The following is a 21,838-nucleotide window of genomic DNA, read 5'->3' as shown; positions in this document are numbered from 1 at the left end:
GTTCTCTCACTAACACTCTGTGGCCGGCACACTGCTGGAATCTCATGAGCAGGCCTCGGGCACTCTGGTTACCAAATCTTGAGACGAAGGTGAAATTAGATCTGCCTTGGCAGTTTACAACTGAGAGTCAGAAAAGAAAAAACAATGGCTCCATATGGAAGTGTTTTCTTTTTTGAAAGTTCATTGGATGCTTCTCTGCTTATTGATAACCATCAGAAATAATAAATATCCCTTACATTGCTTTGAGGTTTTCAGAGTTTATTCACCTTTATCATCTCATTTAAGTCCTTTTACACATAAGGAATGGAAAGATCTAAGTATAATAGAAAGGTATTTAACAAAAACAAGTAGTTAATATTTGAGACACAAGTATTATTTAATCATTTTTCCAGGGCCTACCAAGAATGTTTTAAAATGCTCACCATTCATCACGTAAAGATGGGTTGGAGGAGAGATGAACACTAGGCTTTGTCTACTAATTTGATGAATCTCAGCCATAATCAATCCTAGAATTGTGGTTCTTGGTGTTGGAAGGTACCTTAAAACTTTGGGCTGCATCCTCTTACCCCCACAGGAATCCTCAGGTTGTTCTCGCGGCACATAACCCTCTGTTTGGTTCCCAGCCATGTCCAACAAAGGAGAGCTTATAAATTCTCAAGCCCGTGGGATCAATTCTTGGATAATTTTAAGTATTAGAAAATTATTTCATCTATGGACCATAACATTCCCCTGTAATTTTCACCCTTTGGCAACACAAAACAATGCCGTTCTTTATTGGCAATTCTTCAAATATTTGAGTAGCTACCTTAAACCTTCATGTCTACAGGTCCACATACCTCCTGTTCCATTAACTAGAGCCAGTTAATTTGGATTCTAGACCTATAGCCATTCCAGTCACCTCTTGCTAGATACCCTTTAGATTGTCCATATCTTTTGTGTCCAAATCAGACCTACCCATCAGGCATGGCCTGGCTGTAGAGTTTAGTGAGCCTGGTGCTTCCTTTGGTGTGGCCGGGGGCTACCTAGTGGGGAGAGTTATTTTTTTTCCTCCTGTGGATTTTGGTCAAAATTACTCTCTTTTTATTTAATTGCTGTTTTAAACATAAATTCAGCACTTTACAGTTAATATTATTCCTTAATATTAATGATAACACTAATAACTACCTTCTCTTCAGAATTCACCATGTTTATCTTGTGTTTTCCCCAGGATTTGCCTTTTGGGATCATTTTGAATCTTGTTTCTTCCCTTTTCTTGTTTCTTTCCCAAGAAACTTCTCTCAATCTATTGAGAGAGAAGTTTGCATATCTAGTTCCTACCCGTCTGGTGTCCTCTGTACCAGGTATGTTTTGCTTTGGGCTGGTTTCTCATGATGATGGGTGTGTGGGAGGCAGAGCCCATGGCGGGGAGTAAAGCTGCCTGGATCTCTGCACGTGTGTCCATGTACTCCTCCAGACCCTCTTGGTCCTGGGGGAACATGGCTCATTATTACACATTTCTGCTCTTTTGTGGATCAAGTCAGGTTCTCCAGATCATTGCCCCATATGGTTTATATAGTGATGATTAGGAAGTACTTGGACCCATTTAGAGAAAAAGTGATGAAGATGAATTTAAAACAAAATAGAAGAAGAAAAAAAGATGCACAATTTTTTCATTTTAAAATCTGTACTTCATCGTCTCAGCCCTAACGTTTCTTTCCCAATCTGTTCCATCCTACAGTCGCTGTGTTTAGGTCATCAGTGCCCCCTCCATGCTGTGAACTAAGCATCTCTCAACTGCTCCTCATCAGAAACTGAGTCGCTCTTTTAAAAAATGTTGTAGTTTGTGTTTTCAGGTGATGTTTTTCTTCCTGAGCAAGGAATGGGCTGTTTGCTGGAGAACCTGATGACTCATAGAAGAGCAGATTCAAAATAGGAGAAAATATTTGCAAATCATGTATCTGACGAGGACTTGTATCCGGGATACACACACACACATATACATGCATACATAAATACATACATATAACTCTTACAACTTCACAATGAAATCAACTCCTTTAAAAATGGGCAAAAGATTTGAATAGACATTTCTCTGAAGAAGATGCAGATGGCCCATAAACACATGAAAAGATGTTCAGCATCACTAGTCGTTAGGGAAATGCAAATTAAATCATAAATAATACCATTTCACACCAACAAGAATGGCTAAAATAAAGGAGGCAGAGGGCTGGCCCCGTGGCCGAGTGGTTAAGTTCGCGCGCTCTGCTGCAGGCAACGTGTTTCGTTGGTTCGAATCCTGGGCGTGGACATGGCACTGCTCATCAGACCACGCTGAGGCGGCGTCCCACATGCCACAACTAGAAGGACCCACAACGAAGAATATACAACTATGTACCGGGGGGCTTTGGGGAGAAAAAGGAAAAAAATAAAATCTTTAAACAAAAAAAATAAATAAAAAAATAAAGGAGGCAGACAATAACAAGTGTTGATGAGATTGTGGGGAAATTTGAACCCTCAACCACTGCTAGTTAGATTATAAGGTGGTGCAGCCACTTTGGAAAACGGTTTGGCATGTCCTCAAAATGCGAACATAGGCTTACCACGTGACTCAGGATTCCACTTCTGGACCAAAAAGAAGTGTGAACATATGTCCACAGAAAAACGTGGCAGGTTGTCTTTTTATTTTTGAGTTGTAAGAGTTTTTAAAAAATATGGTTTGGATGCAAGTCTCTTGTCAGGTATGTGATTTGCAAATGTTTCCTCCCATTTTGTCTTTTTGCTTTGTTGATGATGTCTTTGATGCGCAAAAGTTTTTAATTTTGACGAAGTCTCATTTATCTGTTTTTTCTCTTGTCGCTTGTACTTTTAGTTCTGTATGTTTTTGAAGTGCTAGAAACATCAGTTTATTATTCTGGCGCCGTTGGTTGCTATCATACACAAGAGGAGCTAGCTGTGAGTAATTGAATAATTAATGTACTTTGTTAGCAAAGAGTGACAAGCCCGCACAACTCTGAGGTTCGGTGTATTGATGGTTCTCCTTGTTTATCTTTGTATCTAACCTCCCCCCCCCAGCACCATGCATATAATAGATGCTCAAAAAATACTTGTTGACTGAATCCAGAAAGGAAAATTTGTCTTTGCCAAAGACCTAAACTGTGTTTTGTTCAGGCTTTGAAGATAGGTCTGAATTCAAATCTCAGCTCCCCTTATGGTGTGGCCTTTCCTAAGCCTCTCAACCTCCTGGAACCTCAGTTTCCACATCAATAAAAGAAAGAGTAGTGTTTATCTTGGAGGATTGTGGTAAAGATCGCATATAAAACCCTTTGCACACATAGAGTCTGCCAATAGCACTAACTGTTTATGTCAATTAATTGACCTATATCTTAGTTTCTCGATTTAGTAAAATAGGAATGATGCTCATCTTTAGCCAGTCAGTCATGTACGTAAAGATTCATGAGACAGTGGACTCCATTCTTCCCTGCTTCCTTTGATAAGTAAAATAGTCCATTTCCAAGAACCTCAGAGAACCTTCCTCTGTTCCTGACCATCTCTATTTCTGTGGAATCCGTGTTGAAGGAACTTTGAGTGTATAAGCTGGTTGCACTACCTAACACAGTAGCCATAGGCCACATGTGGTTATTTAAGTTATCATTAACCGACATGGAAAATTCGGTTCCTCAGTTGCACTAGCCGCACTCCAAGCGCTGAGTAGCCACATGTGGCTCGTGGCTACCATATTGAACAGTGCTTGTATGAAACATTTTCGTCATCACAGAAAGTTCTGCTGGGCAGCACTGGAGGCAAATGTTGGACAATTTTAACAATTTTGTTGTTCAACAGCAGAGCCTTCGAGACGTGGCTTTTCCATTTGCTCAGTGAAGTGGCCCCTCCCCGGCACCTCTGCTCCCCCACTGAGGGCATGCCCAGGCTCAAGGACCATGAGTGCTTTAGAATCCTGGGCAACAAAGAGTTACGGCACCCAGGATGGTTTTATTCTTTGTTATTTCAGAAATTTCAGCTTCCTCTCTGCTGATGCCGTACCTTCTTAAGCGAGTTTGGTCATTAGGAAGGCCAGTAGGGGGCCCTTTGGTGCAGTTACGGTCAGGTGACTATCACAGTGACCTGAGGGGGAATGCGTCCCCAAATCCCTGATTTCCTGTGAGATGTCAGGTGCTAGAACAAAACCTATTTTACAAACAGATATTTAAGATTCTGGACATTTTGTCCAGGTATAGAATTAAGATAATGTTCCAGAGATTGGAGTCTTTGGAGATATTGACAAGGAACCCCTGAACGTTCCTCTCTGCTTTTGACATCATTGAACTGACATCAGTGGATTTCTTCCTGACGACTTCGGGCATCTTGTAATTAGGTTGTAATGCACCTGCATCCTTCTCCCTGACTTAAAGCAGGAGGAGAGTGAAATTCTTTTGGTGGACAGGTTTGCTCCCCTTCTTTCTTCTTATCCTCCAAATCTTCTGAAATCATGCTTCCTTCCTAGAATTCATGGGTCCCTTTCCTGGGTGTGGGACACACCTCAGATAGATCCTGAGGATGGTTTCTTTTTAACTTGATCCAAGACATGAAAACATGCATTAAGTAAGGGACTGTGGGAATGCAGAAGGGTCAGTATTCTTTCTCCTCTGCTTTTAAGCAAGTGTTGCCTTTGCCAAGCCAGGAGAATGAACCTGTAGTCACTCTAAGTGGGAAGAAGTGATTAATTTAGACTGTTTCAACGTTTCCAAGACCTAGAGTCTAGAATGTTCCTTGGGAAAGGAGGGCTGTGGTTAAGTAAGTTTTCAAACAATGAACGAAGCACAACTCAACAGATTTCTTTCCTGAAAGGGGCTCAGGACCTTTAATATGTTGATGGGCATTGTGGATTTCCAGGAGAGGAGTATAGTGTGTATTTCCCAAACTGACTTGCTCTTAGAACCCTTACATAGCCCAGCATTTGGGGGGACTAGCGGCCCACAGGACACCCATTAAGGAATTGCTGGACTGAAGGATGATGTTCTGCATGACAGGAAAACACCCACAGCGGGAGAGAGCGAATGGAGCGATTTGGTAAATACTTCTGCTTTTCGTTTCTCAGTTTCTCAATTTTTGTTTCTCGGTGATTATTTTTAGCCCGAACAGTAGTCATTTGAAGCTCTCATAAACGCATGGGCCCTTATCAGACAAGAGTGCCCTAAACCTGGTGGAATCAGGGGCATCATCTGGCTTGAAGAGAAGGTAAAAATGGCTTTCTGATTTTTTTTTTTAAAGGAACCTTTTAGTGAAGCTGCTAATTCAGTTCTTTCTGGGATACGTTTAGGGTCTGCTAAATGTATATTTCTGCTTCAAGGTACAATCACATTCTAAGAAATCAGCAATTTATAGGCAATTCTTATATGATGAAGATCCATTAATGGCTTTTAGAAGACATCTAAAGCTCTGAGGGCAAATTCTGTTGTCAAGGGGATAGATTATGTGTGCATCTTGCTTCTATTACTACTTTTCTCAGCAAATTAACTAAATGAACTTCTATTTAACTTGGTCTAATAGTGTTAGCCAGCATAGTGCCTGATAATAACAACAGCAGTAATAATGACTAACATTTCTTAAGTGGCCACTGTCTGCTAGGCGCTGTTCTGAGTACTGTTCATGTGTGAACTCTCTTAATCCTCACAGAGATGCAGTGAGGTAGCTGTTGTTTTCCTGCTTTCTCAGTGGGAAAATACTGTAGGCATTCTACAATAGCAAGGGCTAGGATTAATTATCGGGTCTGTGTTCATAGCAGTGAATAACAAAGTGTATTTTATAGTATGTTTTCTTTAACTTTGAAGTGCTAATTTTCATAAAATCCTGGATATAGTATATAGTACAGAATTGATTTGGCAGTTAATTTGTTCTTCTTAAGATATCTATCATACGTTTTATGAGTTCTGATTTGGAATTGTCAGATGTCGGTGGATGCTAAAAAAGTGGAATTGACTTGTGTTTTTTCACCAGCCTTTTCTTGGGCCGGTTTCTGCGTTTGATGCTAGGAAGGCAGAGGCGACTGAGCCACAGTCCCTGTCCTCACAGACTTGTCATCAAAGGAGGAAGAGGTGTAATCCTCCAAATAGTTAACATTCCTTAAGCCGTGACAGGGAAAGTGGTTTCTTGCATTTTATTTTAAGAAGACAAAGAGGAAAAATCTGTAGGCTGCAGTGGGACAGGAAGTCGGGGAAAAGCCACAGGTCTCAGATGATTTTTTTCCCAGCTTTATTGAGATATTATTGACATTTATGTAAGTTGAAGGTATATAATGTGATGATTTGATATGTGTGTATGTTGCAAGGTGATTACCAAAATAAGGTTAGTTAACCTCCCTATCCCCTTACGCAATTAGTGTTTTTTTCGTAGTGGTAACATTTAAGATCTACTCCCTTAACAACTTGCAAGTGTGTGATACAGTGCTGTTAATTATAGTCACCGTGCTGTTCCTTAGATCCCCAGAACTGATCATCTTAAAGCTGGAAGTTGGCGCCCTTTGACCTACATTCCCCCATTTCCCCCACCCCCCAGCCTCTGGCAACCACCCTTCTACCGTCTATTCCTGTAAGCGTGGCCTTTTTAGATTTCACGTGTAAGTGAGAACAGACACTTTTTGCCTTTGTTTGGGTGACTTATTTCTCTCAGCACCATGGGTCCAGTGGGTCCCTTGGATGACTTCCAAGTTGTTCTGCAGCCCTCACTTGATTGGATCCCCCAGGACAGTCAGCTTCGGGTGGTCGCATAAAGCCACTGCTGACCCAGGATTCTGACTGCGGGGGGCGGTGGGGTTAGCAGGGAGAGAGAATCACAGCTATGAAAGGAATACCAAAGACCCCTTTGATGACTCCTGGATGCCCTCTCCAGGGCGGGGCCAGCTGTGCTTTGCTTAGTGCAAATGAAGAGAGGACAGCCAAGGTTGATGGGTGAATTCTCTTGTGATGAAAAATGGGAGTCTGGCCACGTGCCTGGTTGTTACGGGCCTCCTTCGACACAGGATTTGGGTTATTCTTGATGCACGGTGAGCCCCTGGCCGGGGCCCTGTGACCCATGTTAGGCCCTGGCCACAAAGCCCAGACTTCCCTCGGTTGCATGGACTTTAAAAACAAGGAGGGAGGTAGGAGGCAGAATCTCCCGGGCTATTCTGCACAAAGCCCCATTTTAGGTTGGTCGGCAGGGCTCTGAGCTCTTGGAGAAGCCACGTCTAGCAGCCAACACAGGACCTTACTGTAACCTGGAACGTGCCTCCCCGGCCCCCGAATTCCCCTTGCTGCTCGGTGTGCTGGGGTAATTCACTGTTCTTCTGTTGGGTTGCGTGATTTCACAGGTAATGATGCTCTCTGGATAAAATGATTGACTGAAAGCAATCTTGGGAAGGTTTTGCTTTTCAACCATGTATATTGAGTGCTTCCTATGTGCCAGGTGTTGTTCTAAGTATTTGTTGTGTCCTTAACTTATCTAGTCTCACCACAGCCCCCTGAAGTGTGTGTCACTATCCCCACTTAACTGACCAGGAAATGGACCATCAGAGAGGTTGAATGACTTGTCCAAACCAAGACTCAAATCAGAACGTCTGGTTTTGGGGGACTGTGGTTTGGCGTCTGCCTCAGGCAGGAATCTAGTTAAATCATCCTGGGAAGATGGAAATCTTTGTTTAAAAAAAAATCATCTAGGTACATGGCTGTAAACAAAGAAACAAAAATATCGTCTTTATTATTGTAGCCGTCATGTGATTGTTTATCTCCAGACATGACCGAGAGACTTTGAGTCATTTTTGGCTCCTTAGTTCTCTGGCCTGGGTGTCTGGATGGTGGTGGTGAGAAGCGAGCAGAGGACTAAGGAATTAACTTGATGGTCATTACCTCTAGGTCAGGAGACGAGACACGAATAAAATGTGGTATAATATAGCCCCGAATTGGAGGGGCCTGGAATGACTCAAGATGAGAATAAGCCCTTCCTGCCTCTGCCTCCCTCCTCGCTTCGCTGAACCGTCACTCTCCCCGTCTGTGATTGCCTGTCAGAACGTAAACTCGGACCTTTGTTTTGTTGCTTCCTGTATCCCCAGTGGCTGGCACATCAAAGGTACTCAGTGTTTGTTGAAAAAGTGAATAAAGAAATGGATAAATCTCATGTGGCTAAACATTTTGACTTTCTAGGTAGCAACATGGGAGTTGCTATCCTGTCTGTGGCAACAGCAATGACAGAAAGACACAGACTCTCCCAATTTTTAGAGGACAGGGCCCCACCGCCTGCCCTGACCCCAGCCAGCCATCCCAGGAGTGTGGCTGCTCCCCTGAGCTGTGATGGGGCTGAGGACCGGGGCGGTGCCTGGTCCACCCACGCTGCTCACTTAGGGAAGATCAGCAGCCACCCCGTCATTGGCACACCCCTGGTGGTTGCGAGGGTCCTTTAGGTTCTGGAGCCCCCAACAGTTGATTCCACCTACTCCGTCCACCTCAGTGGCTGCTTCCATAGAGGGATGACCCCGAGAGCTTCCTGCTGTGCCATTTTGTGAGACGTCACTCCTGAAAGCCTTGCTTTTAAATGGGGAAAACTTGTTCTTTATAGCAGAAGGAGCACCTGCAGGGAGATGCACCAGCCAGAGGTTCCCTTCCTTCCGTGTCTGTTGGGTACCTTTTGGGGTCCCCGCCCTCAAGGAGTTCACTGGGCAGGGGGGCAAGAGGCACGTGAAATGGAAAACTTACAGTTCCACAGAAGTGATGGAAATGCCGCAACAGAAGTAAGAACAAAATGCTCGGGGGACAAAAGGGACGGGGGGAGGGCTTTGGGGCTGTCGTAAAACTTCATGAATAAGGGAAAACTTTATTTCTCCAGGCACATCAAGGTGCTTGGTTAGCCGAAGGTCCAGACAAAGGGTGGTAACTGGTCTCCTCGCGCTCTCTGCTTCCTCCCGTCCTCTTCATGCCTGGGCCTCACTCCAGTCGCACTGTCAGCCTCACTGTCATGGAAACGGCTCTTGTCTGCTTCACTGTCAGCTCCTCAGAAGCCTGCCCCCACCACCCTGTTCCAAATGGCACGCCTGTCTCTGTCCTCTTACTCTGCTTTATTTTCGTTCATAGCTGTGAGACTCCGGCATTACGTCTATGAACGGGCAAGTGATATTCCTTGAATGCACGTATTCGTTTATTCAGCTGATATTGATTGAAGCCCACCGTGTGTCAGGCCCTGCTCTCGGCTCTGGAGACAAGTGGACAGGACCAAGTCCTGGTTTCGTGGGGTTTACGTTCTAGTGTGGAGAGGCAGGCCAAAGCCAAATAAACAAGTAGGATAATTTCTGGTAGTGGTAAGTGTATGAAGGAAATAAAATAGGGTGATAAGATGGTGACCGGTGGCTGAGGGAGAGCCACTTTCAATTGGGTGGTCAGGGAAGGCTTCAGAACTGTGAGACACATTTCTGTTGTTTAAGCACCTAGTTTGTGATACTTGGTTACAACAATGCTAGGAAACTGATACACCAGCCTTGGAAAGTTATGGGTCTGGGTATATAGTGTTTCCAGCAGAGGAAACAGCAAGTGCAAAGGCCCTGAGGCAGGAACTGTATTAACTAGCTAGCTCTCTGCATTGTAATTGTTTCCATATGCACCCTCCTTCCTTAGACTGTGAGCTCCTGAAGAACAAAGACAGTCTCTTATTTGTCATTATTCCCCTGCGCCTAGCACAGTACCTGACACAGGATGGGCGCTCAGAAGATACACATTTAACCTGTGCACATATGTTCCTTTAGCTGTAAATCTACCTTATTGTTTAGGACGCAGCTTGTTTTTAAACTCTCCAGCTCATCCTGAAGGTGTTAAATGTATTCCTTGGGATTCTTCTGCTGCAAGTTACAGACACTAATGGCTTAAATAATTAATTAATTGACTTGCGTAAACAGAACTTAGAAAAGCAGGCAGCACTGTGTGCCTCAGGTACAGATGGACCCACAGACTCGCACAGCCTACCCCACCCCTCTTTTTATCCATCCCTCTCTCGTTTTGCCCCTCTCCACGGTTGGCCCCATGCTCTAAGCACTTCCTTGTGCCTCCAGGTAGGGGGGTACAGCGCCCTGGCCACTTCGGAGTCATAGCCTTGCAGCTGTCCATCGAGGGGAGGATGAGGACAGTTTCTTCCTGGCTTCAGTAGAATGAACTCAGACATGGTCTCTGCCTGGTTATTCTGGGTCACGTATGCCCAGCCTTCTGGCAGAGGGTAGGATACAGGGCAGGTTCAGCTCTTCCAGAATCATACAGGCTGGAGGGAGAGGAGCGATTCCCAAAGGACACCTGCCTCTCTGAAATCAGGGAACATCAGGGAGAGTGTCCCCTAGTGGCTCTGAGCCCAGGCTCTGGAACTGCACTGCCTGGGTTGGAATCCTGACTCTGCCACTTGCCAGCTGTTGGACCTTGGGCATGTTACTCTCTGTGCCTCAGTTTCCTACCTACTCAGGGAGTGGTGTGAGGATGAAATGGGCCAGTACACATGAAGCCCTTGAACAGTGCCTGGCACGTTGTAAGTGTGGTCTCTCTGAGTGTTGTTTATTACTGTTGTTGTTGTAGAAGAGTACGTTGGTAAATGTGGAATAGTTACAGTAATAAGGTTGAGGAGAATAAGGTTGGCACTGTCCTGAATGCTGAAGTCATCCTTTCAGAGTCACCCTTTTCCTAGATAGTGTCTTTTTCTTATTCCTCTTTTCTTCCTGTTCTCTGCATAGGAAAACAACACACTGATCCTAATGAGATATTTTTAAAACAGTATTTTAAAGATATCGTCATATTTCCTCTTTGTTATTTGGGAACAGCTGGTTCATTTACCCATCAGCCAGTTCCTAACCCCTCAAGAGTTTTGTCTTTAAAATGCACATTCATGTATCTTATTAGGACGCTGAAGGTGGTTTTATCAGTTTGTCTTTGCTAGAAGATGGATGCATTTTCATTAGGCGTAAGCTGAAGGGGACCTGTTTTATGGCGGCTGGTAGGATTCGAGTGCGGAATCTGTAAGGCCTTCAGATTTCGAGAGCCAAAGCCTCAGGTGGAGTCTGAAGATTAATAATAAAAACAGTTACTGTGTATTGAGTGCTTCCTGTTTGCCATCACTGTGCCAAGCGTGTCACGTGGAGCATCTCATTGGTCCTCACAGAAGCCTTTCGAGATGGCTAACCTGTCCGTTTCACAGAGGAGCAAACGGAGGCTCTGGGAAGGGAAGCAGCTCGGCAGAGTTCTTCTGGACACTGAGCGGGGGGGTCTGTGGCTTAGGCGCAGGCTCTTCAGCCTAGTGTCTCAGCTTCCACCACTTACTTGGTGACCGTCATTTGCCCATACAGGATCATGACGGGCGAAAGACAGATTTCAAGTTCAAAAAACCAAAGCAAAAAACAAAAGAAAGGAAAGAAGTATCAGACAGTGCAACCTGCTGCAGATAAACAAATAGCGTCATAGGCTGTTGATCTGTAAAGAAGGTTTCCAGATTACTGTAGGAATCCTGACGTGTTAGTTCCACTACTTTACTTTAAAAAGTATATATATATATTTTTATATCATATATATGTTAAAAATTAATCTACGTAAGAAAGCAACACACTGATCTTAATTCAGATACTTCTAAAATGTTATTTTAAAGATGTATTTCCTCTTTGTTATTTGGGACTCCGAAGTCTAAATGGGATGCCACATATACACTTCTCCTTAAATCCACAAATGACCTCTGTTTTCAGACAAGAGGAAAAGAAACTAATGTCTGAGATGGGCCTTTCGTCATTTTCCTGTCTCTCACAGAGAAACGGCTGCTGTGCATGCTCTGGTGTACCCAAATGGAGGAGGAGGGAAAAAAACCTTTTTCCCTCTACCGTCCTAGGTTCTCCAGCTGAAGCCCTGTAAATTGGACGGACAGAAGACAGGTTCACAAGAAAAAAACAAAAGTTTGCTAACATGTACATCATGCATACACGTATGGGAGCATGCAGATGAGCAACTGAGAGGGGTGGTTAAACTTGGCCTTACATAGCATCTTAACAGAAGAGCAGTAAGTTTTCAGAGAAGTCACAAGACAAAGGAAAAGAACTGCTAGGGGCGGCAAATTGCGGGAAGGCAAATATGTGGGGAATCTAATGGTGGATGAGGGCTAGTTTTAGCAAGGGTTGTTAGACAGAAAACTCTGGTGCCTTCTCTGGGCTGACAAGGGTCTAGAATTATCTCTGGTGATTACCTTATGCCTCTCGTGGTAGAGAGGGGACTGGGGACACCTTTACAAGTTTGTGTCCTGCTTTATGTAAATAGGGGAGGGGCAGAGAGTTTTTCTAGTATCTACTGCTTCTCAGTTGTCTTCGGCTCAAAATAATCCTTGCGCTAAAGTAGCATATTTTGGGGCGGCGTATTCTACTCTTTGGGGATGTATTATGGGCTAAATCATTTTTTCCACCGAGAATGCCCGCACTTCTCCTGATATTGGAGACACGTCAATGAACAAGACAGATGCACCTGCCCCTCCCTGGAGCTCACAGACCAGTTGGGGAATACAGGCAGTGAAGAAGTACATGAGTGTAATATAAAGTGTATCAGATGGTGAAACTATGGAGAAAAATAGAGCAAGAAGAGGGAAAGAGAGCGCATTGAGGGAAAGGTTGTAGTTTAAAATAGAGCGATCAGGGAAAGGCCTCAGTAACAGTGTGCATTTGAATGAATAGCTGAGAAAGGTGAGGGAGTGAGCCTGTGGGTGCCCAGGGACGTGTTCCAAGTAGAGGGCATAGTGAGTGTGTAAATGAGGGCTGGCCGGAGGTGGGTGGGGGTCTAAGTGGAGATGAAGTCGGAGAGCTCAATGGAAGTGAGCAGGGTAAGATCCTGGGAGGACTTGTGAGCTATTGTAAGGACTTTGGATTTAACCCTCAGTACGCTGGGAGTCAGAGTCCGGGGGCTGAACACCTGGAAGGGCAGGGTGCCCATTGACTGCAGTGACCTTTTCCTGAGGGCAGAGTTGGGGGGAATATAGGAGTTCATTTTGGGGCAGGAGATGCCCGTTAGACATCCTGGCAGAGAGGCAGGGCAGGCAGCTGAGAGTAAGTCTGGAGTTCCCAGATGGGGATACGCCTTTGGGATTCATCAGCATGTGGACTGTGTTTGAATCCGTGTAACTGGATGAGAAGACCAAGGGGATTAGTGTAGACAAAGCGGCCTGGGACTAAACCCTGGGACACTCCCTGAGGCGGGGGGCTGAGGGTGAAGTAGCAAAGGAGACCTGGAAGGAGCAGCCGGGGGAGAGAGGAAAATCTGGTAGAGTGGTATCTTGGAAGTGAAGGAAAAAGGCTTCAAAGAGGAGAGAGTGTCACCGTATCGAATGCACTGATAGGTCAGTCAAGATGACCCAGAACTGACCACTGGATTTAGCAATGGCCACTGGAGGTCATTGTTGCTATTACATTGGGAGCTGACTGCTGACTAGTGCCATCTGTCAGGGCTTTTCTCTGCAGAGTGGACATGAGGCACTCCAGTGCACGCTCGGTGGCTTAGATTCAACTTTTTTTTACTCTACCATCCCAGTAAAATCGCTGCCCACACCTGTCCTTGCAGATGTGCCGTTTTAAGGCTGAGGGGAGTTCTAGTCCAGCCGCCGCGTCTTTGGCTGCGGAGAGCAAGGCTTAGACCGGTTAAGTGTTGCAAACAGGTTTGCTCATGGTGGAACCAGGACAAGCCAGGCTTCTGAGTGCCAGGCCTGTTGTCCTGTCCACACACCTGGCCTGTTCTGCTTAAAGGTGCCGAAGTCAAAGAATGTCAATTCTAGTGCATAGAGAGCAGCTCCTTCCTTGTCCCTCTGATCCTTACTGTTTGCTTTCTATCCGCTTGTCGAGCATAGATAGAATACTATACTCCAGAATGCTCTGGCGTTCTGGATTCGCCAAAACTGGGTTTGAATCCTAGTTCTTCCGCTCACTAGCTGTATGACTTTGGGCAGATTAATTCATCTCAGTTAGCCTCAGTTTCTTCATCTGCAAAATGGGGATGATGATGACACCCCATAGAGTTGTGAGCATTACACTGTCGCTTGCCTGTAAAGCGCTTTGCATGGTGCCAGTACTTAATCAGAGCTCCATACGTGATGGTTCTTACGATTGTTAGGACTTTAGTTTCTAGGGTGTTGTTCTTGTTAAAACCATCTTTAAAAAATATTTTTAATTGATGCCATTGCCTGGGGTTTATTTACGAAACAGATTGAGTAGAATTACACCCACAAATCTGTTAAGATTTTCCCTAAAGAAGTTACCAGCTGTCTTTTTTTTCCCCCTAGTTGCTGCTACTGGGGGGAAAACACCAACAAAACCACCTAAAACAACATACTGCACACTCAGGGAAAATACATAATTTGTTCCCCTTTATCAGCACTGAGAAAGCAGAACTGTCAGTTTCCAATTCCCGGCTTGCCATCACTCACGCAGGGAGGCAGCCGCGGGAGGAGGCAGCGGACGTGTCAGGCATGCCTGAGAACTTCTTAGCTGGGCTCTAGTGTTGACGGGCCTTCAAGATGCTTAAGGCTTACTCCCGCCGTGTAGAACACCTTGGTGGTTCCGGTTGGGAATAATACAGGTTTTTTTCAAATGAATCTGCACCAATTCTTTTCAAAATATATATAAAAAATTCGTTGGTAAGGGCCAGTTAAATGCTAATGTGTGTGTATAGATTTGCCTTTCTCAAATCAGCATCAGGTTAAAAAAATTATTGGCCAGCCTAAACCTTTAGTAACAGCAGAAAAGCATTTCTTAATTCCAATCATTTCTTTCTTTCTTTTTCTTTTTGTCAGTGAGCTGTTTTCCTGACTCGTGTGTGTGTGTGTGTGTGTCTACAGCAGAGCTTGAGAAAGAAGATGGCAGGGAGCATAAAGGAAAAGTGTGAGCTATAGAATATTTTTCAAAATTGTTGCAATTGTATTTCTTTAAGCACACACGGACTTGAACTCACTCCAAGGTGTTTCTGCCTGTGTTGTTAGAGTGGGATCTGATGTAGCGAACAGAAAAGATAAATGTGTTTAATTGGTAATTAATAGCATCATTTATTTACATTCATGCAATAGATAGTGGAATTCCAATTATATGCTGGACACTGTGCTCAGTGTAGGCCAATAAATAATAATTAATGCTAACTCCTTTTAGTAAGCTTTAAGATTATGAAAATAACATGAAAATGGTAAAGAATTCTATGTTACAAAAGTACAGTGAAAAATGAATTTCTTTTCCATCTTAGACTATCAGATTTTCTTGGTATTCTTTCCCTAGGATTTCACTGCGTATTCGTTTATTTACATATCTTCTTCACCTTCTTATTTTTGAATACAAATGGCATACTTTAAAGAGCATTCCACCTCTTCTTTTTTCATTCAGTGGTCGTTCTGACTAACATGTTAGCACTGACCGGCCTACCCCAGCGGTTTTATTACAGTTGCATAGCGTTCCGTTGTGTGGATGTGCAGTTATGTGCCGCATAGCGACGTTTCGGTCAGCGACGGGCGGCATACACAATCGTGGTCCCACAAGATTAGGACCATGTAGCCTAGGTGTGTCATAGGCTATACTGTCTAGGTTTGTGTAAGTACACCATATGATGGTCACATGACAAAATTGCCTAATGATGCATTTCTCAGAACATATCCTCGTTGTTAAGCAATGCATGGCTGTACCATAATTTAATTTTCCAGACTTCTAAGTTATTTTAAAATGGAGACGTTACTTCCTGGATGACAGAGTTCTCTTTTAATGAGAATTATACAAGATAATGTCTATGCTTGCTGCTCCAGTGCTGGCACATAATAGATTCACAAGAAATATTAGTAGGCTGGATGAATTGCTTGTTCATTTGTTTTTATGCATACTGTTTTTCTTTATAGATAATGAAAAAATAAAATTCAGAACTAGGAATTATCACATATTCCGAACTAATGGAGCCTATGTTATTAGGCTCGTGTCTTATCATCTGGATCCCTGCCACCTAATTTGCACAGTGATATACTCAGTAGGTGTCCCCGATGACGACAACATGAATAGGTCCATCAGCGGACCACAGAGGAAGTGGTAGCTCTCTACAGGCCTGCAAACTCTGTGGCATGCGCCCTTCTGTCTGGCAGGCATTTTAATTTGAATTAATGACAGAGGGCTTAAACTCAGACAGTTCAGACTCTAAAAGCATGTAAACATCGGTCTGAATTGTTCTCAGTTTTTCAAGCCTGTACGATCTGACTCTGAAAACCCCAGCACTGCGCTTTCGGTGGAGGGCCTTCTGTGTTTCGCTTCAGGCGCGTCTTGGTCCAGCAGACAGATGGTCTCCTTCAAGGTCCTCGGACAACATAGGGGTTTTGGACGTTGATTTAGTTGTGATTTGTCTGCTGATCAGATGTCACCGGTGTTTGGAGGGCTCGTGGTGGTGAGCTTCCCTGCTGGTCACCGTGGACATCACCGAGATGTGTCGGGTACGGGCTGTGCCCTGGGGCAGCTCGCAGGTTGCTTTGGGGCCACAACGCCACCCCCAGACAGCAAGCAGTGTGGTGCGTCCTGGCGATAGGAGCAGGGCTCTGGGGAGACAGCCTGACTTCCCCTCTCTAGCGGTGTGACCTTGGCAAGGTAGTTGACATCTTTGCCTCAGTTTCCTCATCTGGAGAATGGAGATAATAATAGTACTTACCTCGTTGTGAGTATTAAATGACTTAGTACATGGAAGGTGCTTGAACAGTGCCTGACACATGAGTGCTTAGTAATTGTTAGCTGTTGTTACCATGACGTCTAGCACTGCAAAGTGGAAAAGGAGATGATACACAGCTCCTGGGCTTCCAGATGCCAGCCTCTGTGCTAAGTGCCTCACATTCGCTCTTGCATCCCGTCCTTAGAATGCCCTGTGAAGTAAGATAGGGTCAAGATGAGAAAACTGGGGCTCAGAGAGGTTAAGTAGCTACCCAAGATCACACAGCCATTAAGTGATTTGAATCTGTATCTGATTCAAAAACTATGCTCTTCCCTCTAAACAGTATTTCTAAGGGGAGAAAGAAGGAAGGAGTCTTCATTTTGTGGATAAGGAACGAGGCTCAGCACATTTATGCAACTTGCCCAAGATCACATGGAAACCCAGATTTTCTTAGCCCAAATCCCACAGTGTTTCTAGACACTTGTAGGGCTGACATGTAAAGGGGGACAAACTAGAATATCTTGCTCCGGAGGAGAGAGCCAGGACCAGGGCATCAAAATAGCTGCTTGGGGTAAATGTAAGGGAAGTCCTGCTCACGAAGCTGTCCAGTGGGAAAGGAGGTGGGAGTGTATTTCTCTGGGCTGTCAGGGAGTTTGGAGGTAGGCTGTCCAGAGTTAGTTAGGATGGCTCCACAGGGCACTGGGGACCGGGGCACAGGGCGCTGGCCCTCTTTGTTGCACATCTCCCCAGAATCCACAAAGCCCAGCACAGGGCTCCGGCTGTGTGGCTCTGAAGGTCTTTCACGTACAGCAATTTTATCAAATTAACTGGAGCTTTTATGCCTTTGGGGAAACAGGCTATGGGAGATTTATTTTTTCTTATTAGTCTTATGTCCTGCAGTGTTTTCTTGATTTACTTTTCTTTTATATGCCACCATTTTATGAATTCAATGTTATACATCTTTTCAGTCTATTTAGTACCTATCGATCCTTTTGTGTGTGTCCTAAAGTCTGCCCCGAGGCCTTCAGTTGCTGGTAAAGAATGATTACTATGCCAGCTAGTGAAAATAGGAGTGGCACCATGTGACGCTGTGCTTAGGGGAATTGAGTGAAGGCTAGGTTTGCTTTATTATTCTAGGAAGAAAATACCGCTTATTAGAATATTTCCTGTTGAGATCTGTTATTTTCCAGTTTTTTTTCCTTACCTTAATTTGCTCATTCCTGGGAGAAAGTCATATTTTTTTTTTAAAGATTTTATTTTTTCCTTTTTCTCCCCAAAGCCCCCCGGTACATAGTTGTATATTCTTCATTGTGGGTTCTTCCAGTTGTGGCATGTGGGATGCTGCCTCAGCCTGGCTTGATGAGCGGTGCTACGTCCGCGCCCAGGATTTGAACCAATGAAACACTGGGCCGCCTGCAGCTGAGCACGCGAACCCAACCACTCGGCCACGGGGCCAGCCCCAGAAAGTCGTATTTTTTAAATGAAATCATTTACTCAACAGTTCTGAGCGATACCGATGCCATCCCTGCCTCCATATAGTTTACCAAATAGCAAGAAGTACAAGTGCAGTTGACTGTAAGAAATGCTGTGATGGAAGAGTGGAAGGTGCTGTAGGCACACGTGGGGGAGGCGCCTAACCCAGTATGTGGAGGTGAGGGAGGGCTTCCTGAGAAGATAAATTCAGGGTGAGCCCTGAGGGTGATAGGAACTAGCCACAAGAAGATTCTTCCAGGCAGATGAAGCAACATGCATAAACACCGAGAGCAGAAGGGAATGCTGGGGCTTTTGAGGGACTCAGGGGTGTTTTGCTGTTGAGAGACTGGAGGCAGCGGGTGCAGACTGGTCAATTTTGGCTAGCTCACAAAAATCATATGAGCCACATAAGGGATCCTTAGGGCATTGAGATGCCATTACAGGATTAAAACTGGGGACTGACATCTGAGATTTGAGTTGCAGAAGGGTCATGGCAGTTGGGGGTGGAGAGTATTTGAGCACGTGCAAAAAATGCCCTGAGGTGGAAAGAGCTGAATGTGAATGAGGAACCTAAAAGGTGGCCAGCTTGACTGGAGTGCGGGAAACAATGGGGAGGGGCCCTGTTTAAGGCTGGAGTCTCCACTTTGAGTCTTGTAGTCATAATGATTTTTTACTTTATCCTAATAACACCATTACTTGAGCTTCCGTGTAGCGGATGGACTGGGGCCAGGGGTGGCAACAGGAGCAGAGAGAAACCAGTTAGGAAACCACTAGTGACCCAGGGAAGAGAGAGGTGGTGATGGCTTGGACTGAGATGATCGAGTAGAAGAAACGGAGAGAAGGGACCCAACTTGCATAAAATTTGAAGAACTTGCTACGGGGCAAGGGAGAGAGATTCAAAGGAGAGTCAGGTGTTTATGCCCAGGCTGGTGTTTGGTTATGAGTTGCAGAGATGCCGACTCATGTGGTTGTCCACAGAGTAGACTGGTCTGCGAGGCCAGTAGAGGACAGCCTCAGGATGGTGCCAGTGGTTGCCCAAATGCTAACCAAATAATTCACTGGACACCTCGAGAGGAGCTCCTTGCTGTTGGGCAGGAAGGAAAGCTGAGGTTTATAGTGTGATCCTACGGCGTGCTTGCCTCTGGAGCTAAATCTCATCCTTCTCCCCCTCCTCCTGGGTACCTTTTATCTGTTGCTCTTGGTTCTGGCCTCTGGAGCCTAGTAGAGCAAGGGCAATCCTCCACATGATGCATGTTGCACCACAGCCATCCTGTTACCTGGTCTTCCCCAAGGCCCGCAGCCCATTCCTTCAGCCGGTCCTCATGGGGCTTCTTGTCGAAGCCCTTTGCCAACCTGTCAGTCACCTTCCCTCACACACCTTCCATGGTGTATTGTCCTTCCCAAAGTGTGATGGATTGCAGCTGGCTGCCATCTTGACAGCAGAGACGAAGGCCTTAGGAGAAGAGGGCACAAATTCTTTAACATTTATATTTCTGGTTATAAAAGGTAATATTTACTCATAGAAGAAAATTCAAAAATACAGAAAAGTAGAAGGAAGAAAAACGTAAATTCCTGTCATAGTATGATCTAGAGATAACTAGCTTAAATTTTGTTTTAATTCTAATCTTTTCTATGTGTATTTATTAATTGTTAAATGCGTGTAGATAGACCTCCTGCTTTTATATTCAACTTTTTCGTGTCATTGAAAGTTCTCATTGCCATTATTTTATTGAACTGTTTCCTGATATAGTAAGTTGTTTGCAGTTTTTCACTTTTATAAATAACATGCAGTTGCGCGTAAATAACAGCATCGCAGCACATAAATCTTGTTTGCGTGTCTCATCTCCTTAGGATGGGTTCCTAGGATGGAATTACTGGTGCAAACCTTTTTTGGGCTCTTGGTATATACATGGCCAGATTGTCCTCCAGAAGATACTTAACCCATTCTTCTCCCTAGCCCCGCACCAAGGGTAGGTGAACTTGTCCATTTCATTAAGCCCTCACCCAGTCCAGAGGATGTGATAGATGGAGATATAGGTCCCAATTATGAGGAGGGCAGGCATAGATGGAATACGACTAAGTCAAACACCTACCATTTTTGAAGGCTGGCGTGTGCCAGGCACTTGCTAAACATGTTTCATGTATTTATATCAAGTATTTCTCACATCGGCTCTACACGTCGGGTGCTAGTACAGATAAAGAAATAGACACACAGAAGTTAAGTGACTTGCCCAAGGTCACACAGATAGTTTAACAGTGAAGATAATTTTGGGACAAGTAACAGAGTACTTGACCAGTAGAGGCTTTAGTTCTAGATTTTTACAAAGTGGCCCTTTTTTCTCCGAGTGTAACATACATACAGAAAAGCACACACATCTTCAGTGGTGTTACTTGATAGAGTATCACCGTTACCAGCCCTGTAACCACCACCCAGATGGCGAAGTGGGATGGGCTGGCCCCGTGGCCGAGTGGTTGAGGTCACACGCTCTGCTTCCACGGCCCAGGGCTTCGCTGGTTCAGATCCTGGGCGCGGACATGGCACCACTCATCAAGCCATGCTGAGACAGCGTCCCACATGCCACAACTGGAAGGACCCACAACTAAAATATACAACTATGTACTGGGGGGACTTGGGGGTAAAAAAGCAGGAAAAAAAAAGAAGATTGGCAACAGTTGTTAGCTCAGGTGCCAATCTTTAAAAAAAAAAAAAAAAGAAGTGGGATGTTCTCAACATCCCCAGAGCAAACCTGGCGGCCCCTCCTAAGCAGGATTCTTCACCTCATCCGCAAAAGTCACCACCGTTCTCATTTCTAACATTGTAGGTTAGTTTTGCCCATTTTTGAACCTTATAGCAATGAAAGCATGGTGTAAAGACTTTTTTTGCTTCTTTCCCTCAATATTGTGCTTGTGAGATTAATTTATTGTGTGTAGCAGTAATCTGTGCATTTTTATTACTGGAGAGCATCCCTGTTGTGTGATTATACCACAGTTTATCATCTTCCCGTTGTTGGACGTTGCATGGTTTCTGGTTTGGGGCTGCTGTGACTAATGTGGTCCTGAACTTTCTCGTACAGCAAAGGACACACACGTGCTTCAGGCCAGGGGTACTGTTATGTTGTTCTCTGCTTTTCTGTGTCTAAAACATTTCTTTAAAAAAACTATTATGTGTGTTTGTGTGTGAGAGAGAGAACACACACACATGTGCGCACACATGCACATGCACAGAAAGAAGCGAGGCTGGGGGTCTCGAGGGACCTGCTGAGGGAAAGGGCTGCAGGTCCTCCGGCAGAGACCCTGGTCGCAGGCTCAGAGTGATGGTTGCCCCAGTGGCGGGACGTTGACCCTGCTGCCGGCAGCTCTGGACAGGAGGCGCTGCAGGAGGGGGATGTTGCTCTAATTTAATTACGAATCTCAGGGAAGCAAGTAATGAGACTCTCCTACCTCCTGTGCTGGATGGAAGATGCCGCTGGATGCCCCTCAGGTCTTTCCGGTGTTTGCAGAGCGAGGGGTGAGGGACTGTGTCTGTCCTTACAGGGTCATGCATCTCTGCCCAAAAGGAGTGTAAACACCAGAGATTTGGGTCCAAAAGCTGGTCAGTTCCCCTAATAGGTTGTATCTGAACTTGGAAGATTGTAAGAGCACATGGGAAAGGTAGGACCAGGTGATCAAATGTTCTGGTGGCCTGGGGCCACCCCTGGCCCCACGTGCTTTCCTGC

The 21,838-nt window shown here is 44.9% G+C and overlaps 1 protein-coding gene across 2 annotated transcripts in view; it reads left to right on the top strand.

Moving 5' to 3' along the window:
• Window positions 1-21,838, top strand: part of TMCC3 (transmembrane and coiled-coil domain family 3) — a 241,331-nt gene that overhangs the window by 33,588 nt on the left and 185,905 nt on the right. Inside the window, exon 1 of one of the 2 annotated variants that reach the window (XM_070507063.1) lies at window positions 5,085-5,214. The exons of the other annotated variant lie outside the window; for it this stretch is intronic. The gene's annotated coding sequence lies outside the window, so the exon portion shown is untranslated. Of the gene's footprint in view, window positions 1-5,084; window positions 5,215-21,838 lie in introns of those variants that run through there. 2 annotated transcript variants of the gene reach the window in all.

The sequence above is a fragment of the Equus asinus genome, chromosome 4 (genome assembly GCF_041296235.1).
Source record: "Equus asinus isolate D_3611 breed Donkey chromosome 4, EquAss-T2T_v2, whole genome shotgun sequence".
Classification (NCBI taxonomy): domain Eukaryota; kingdom Metazoa; phylum Chordata; class Mammalia; order Perissodactyla; family Equidae; genus Equus; species Equus asinus.
This window is presented reverse-complemented; position numbering and strand designations above follow the sequence as displayed.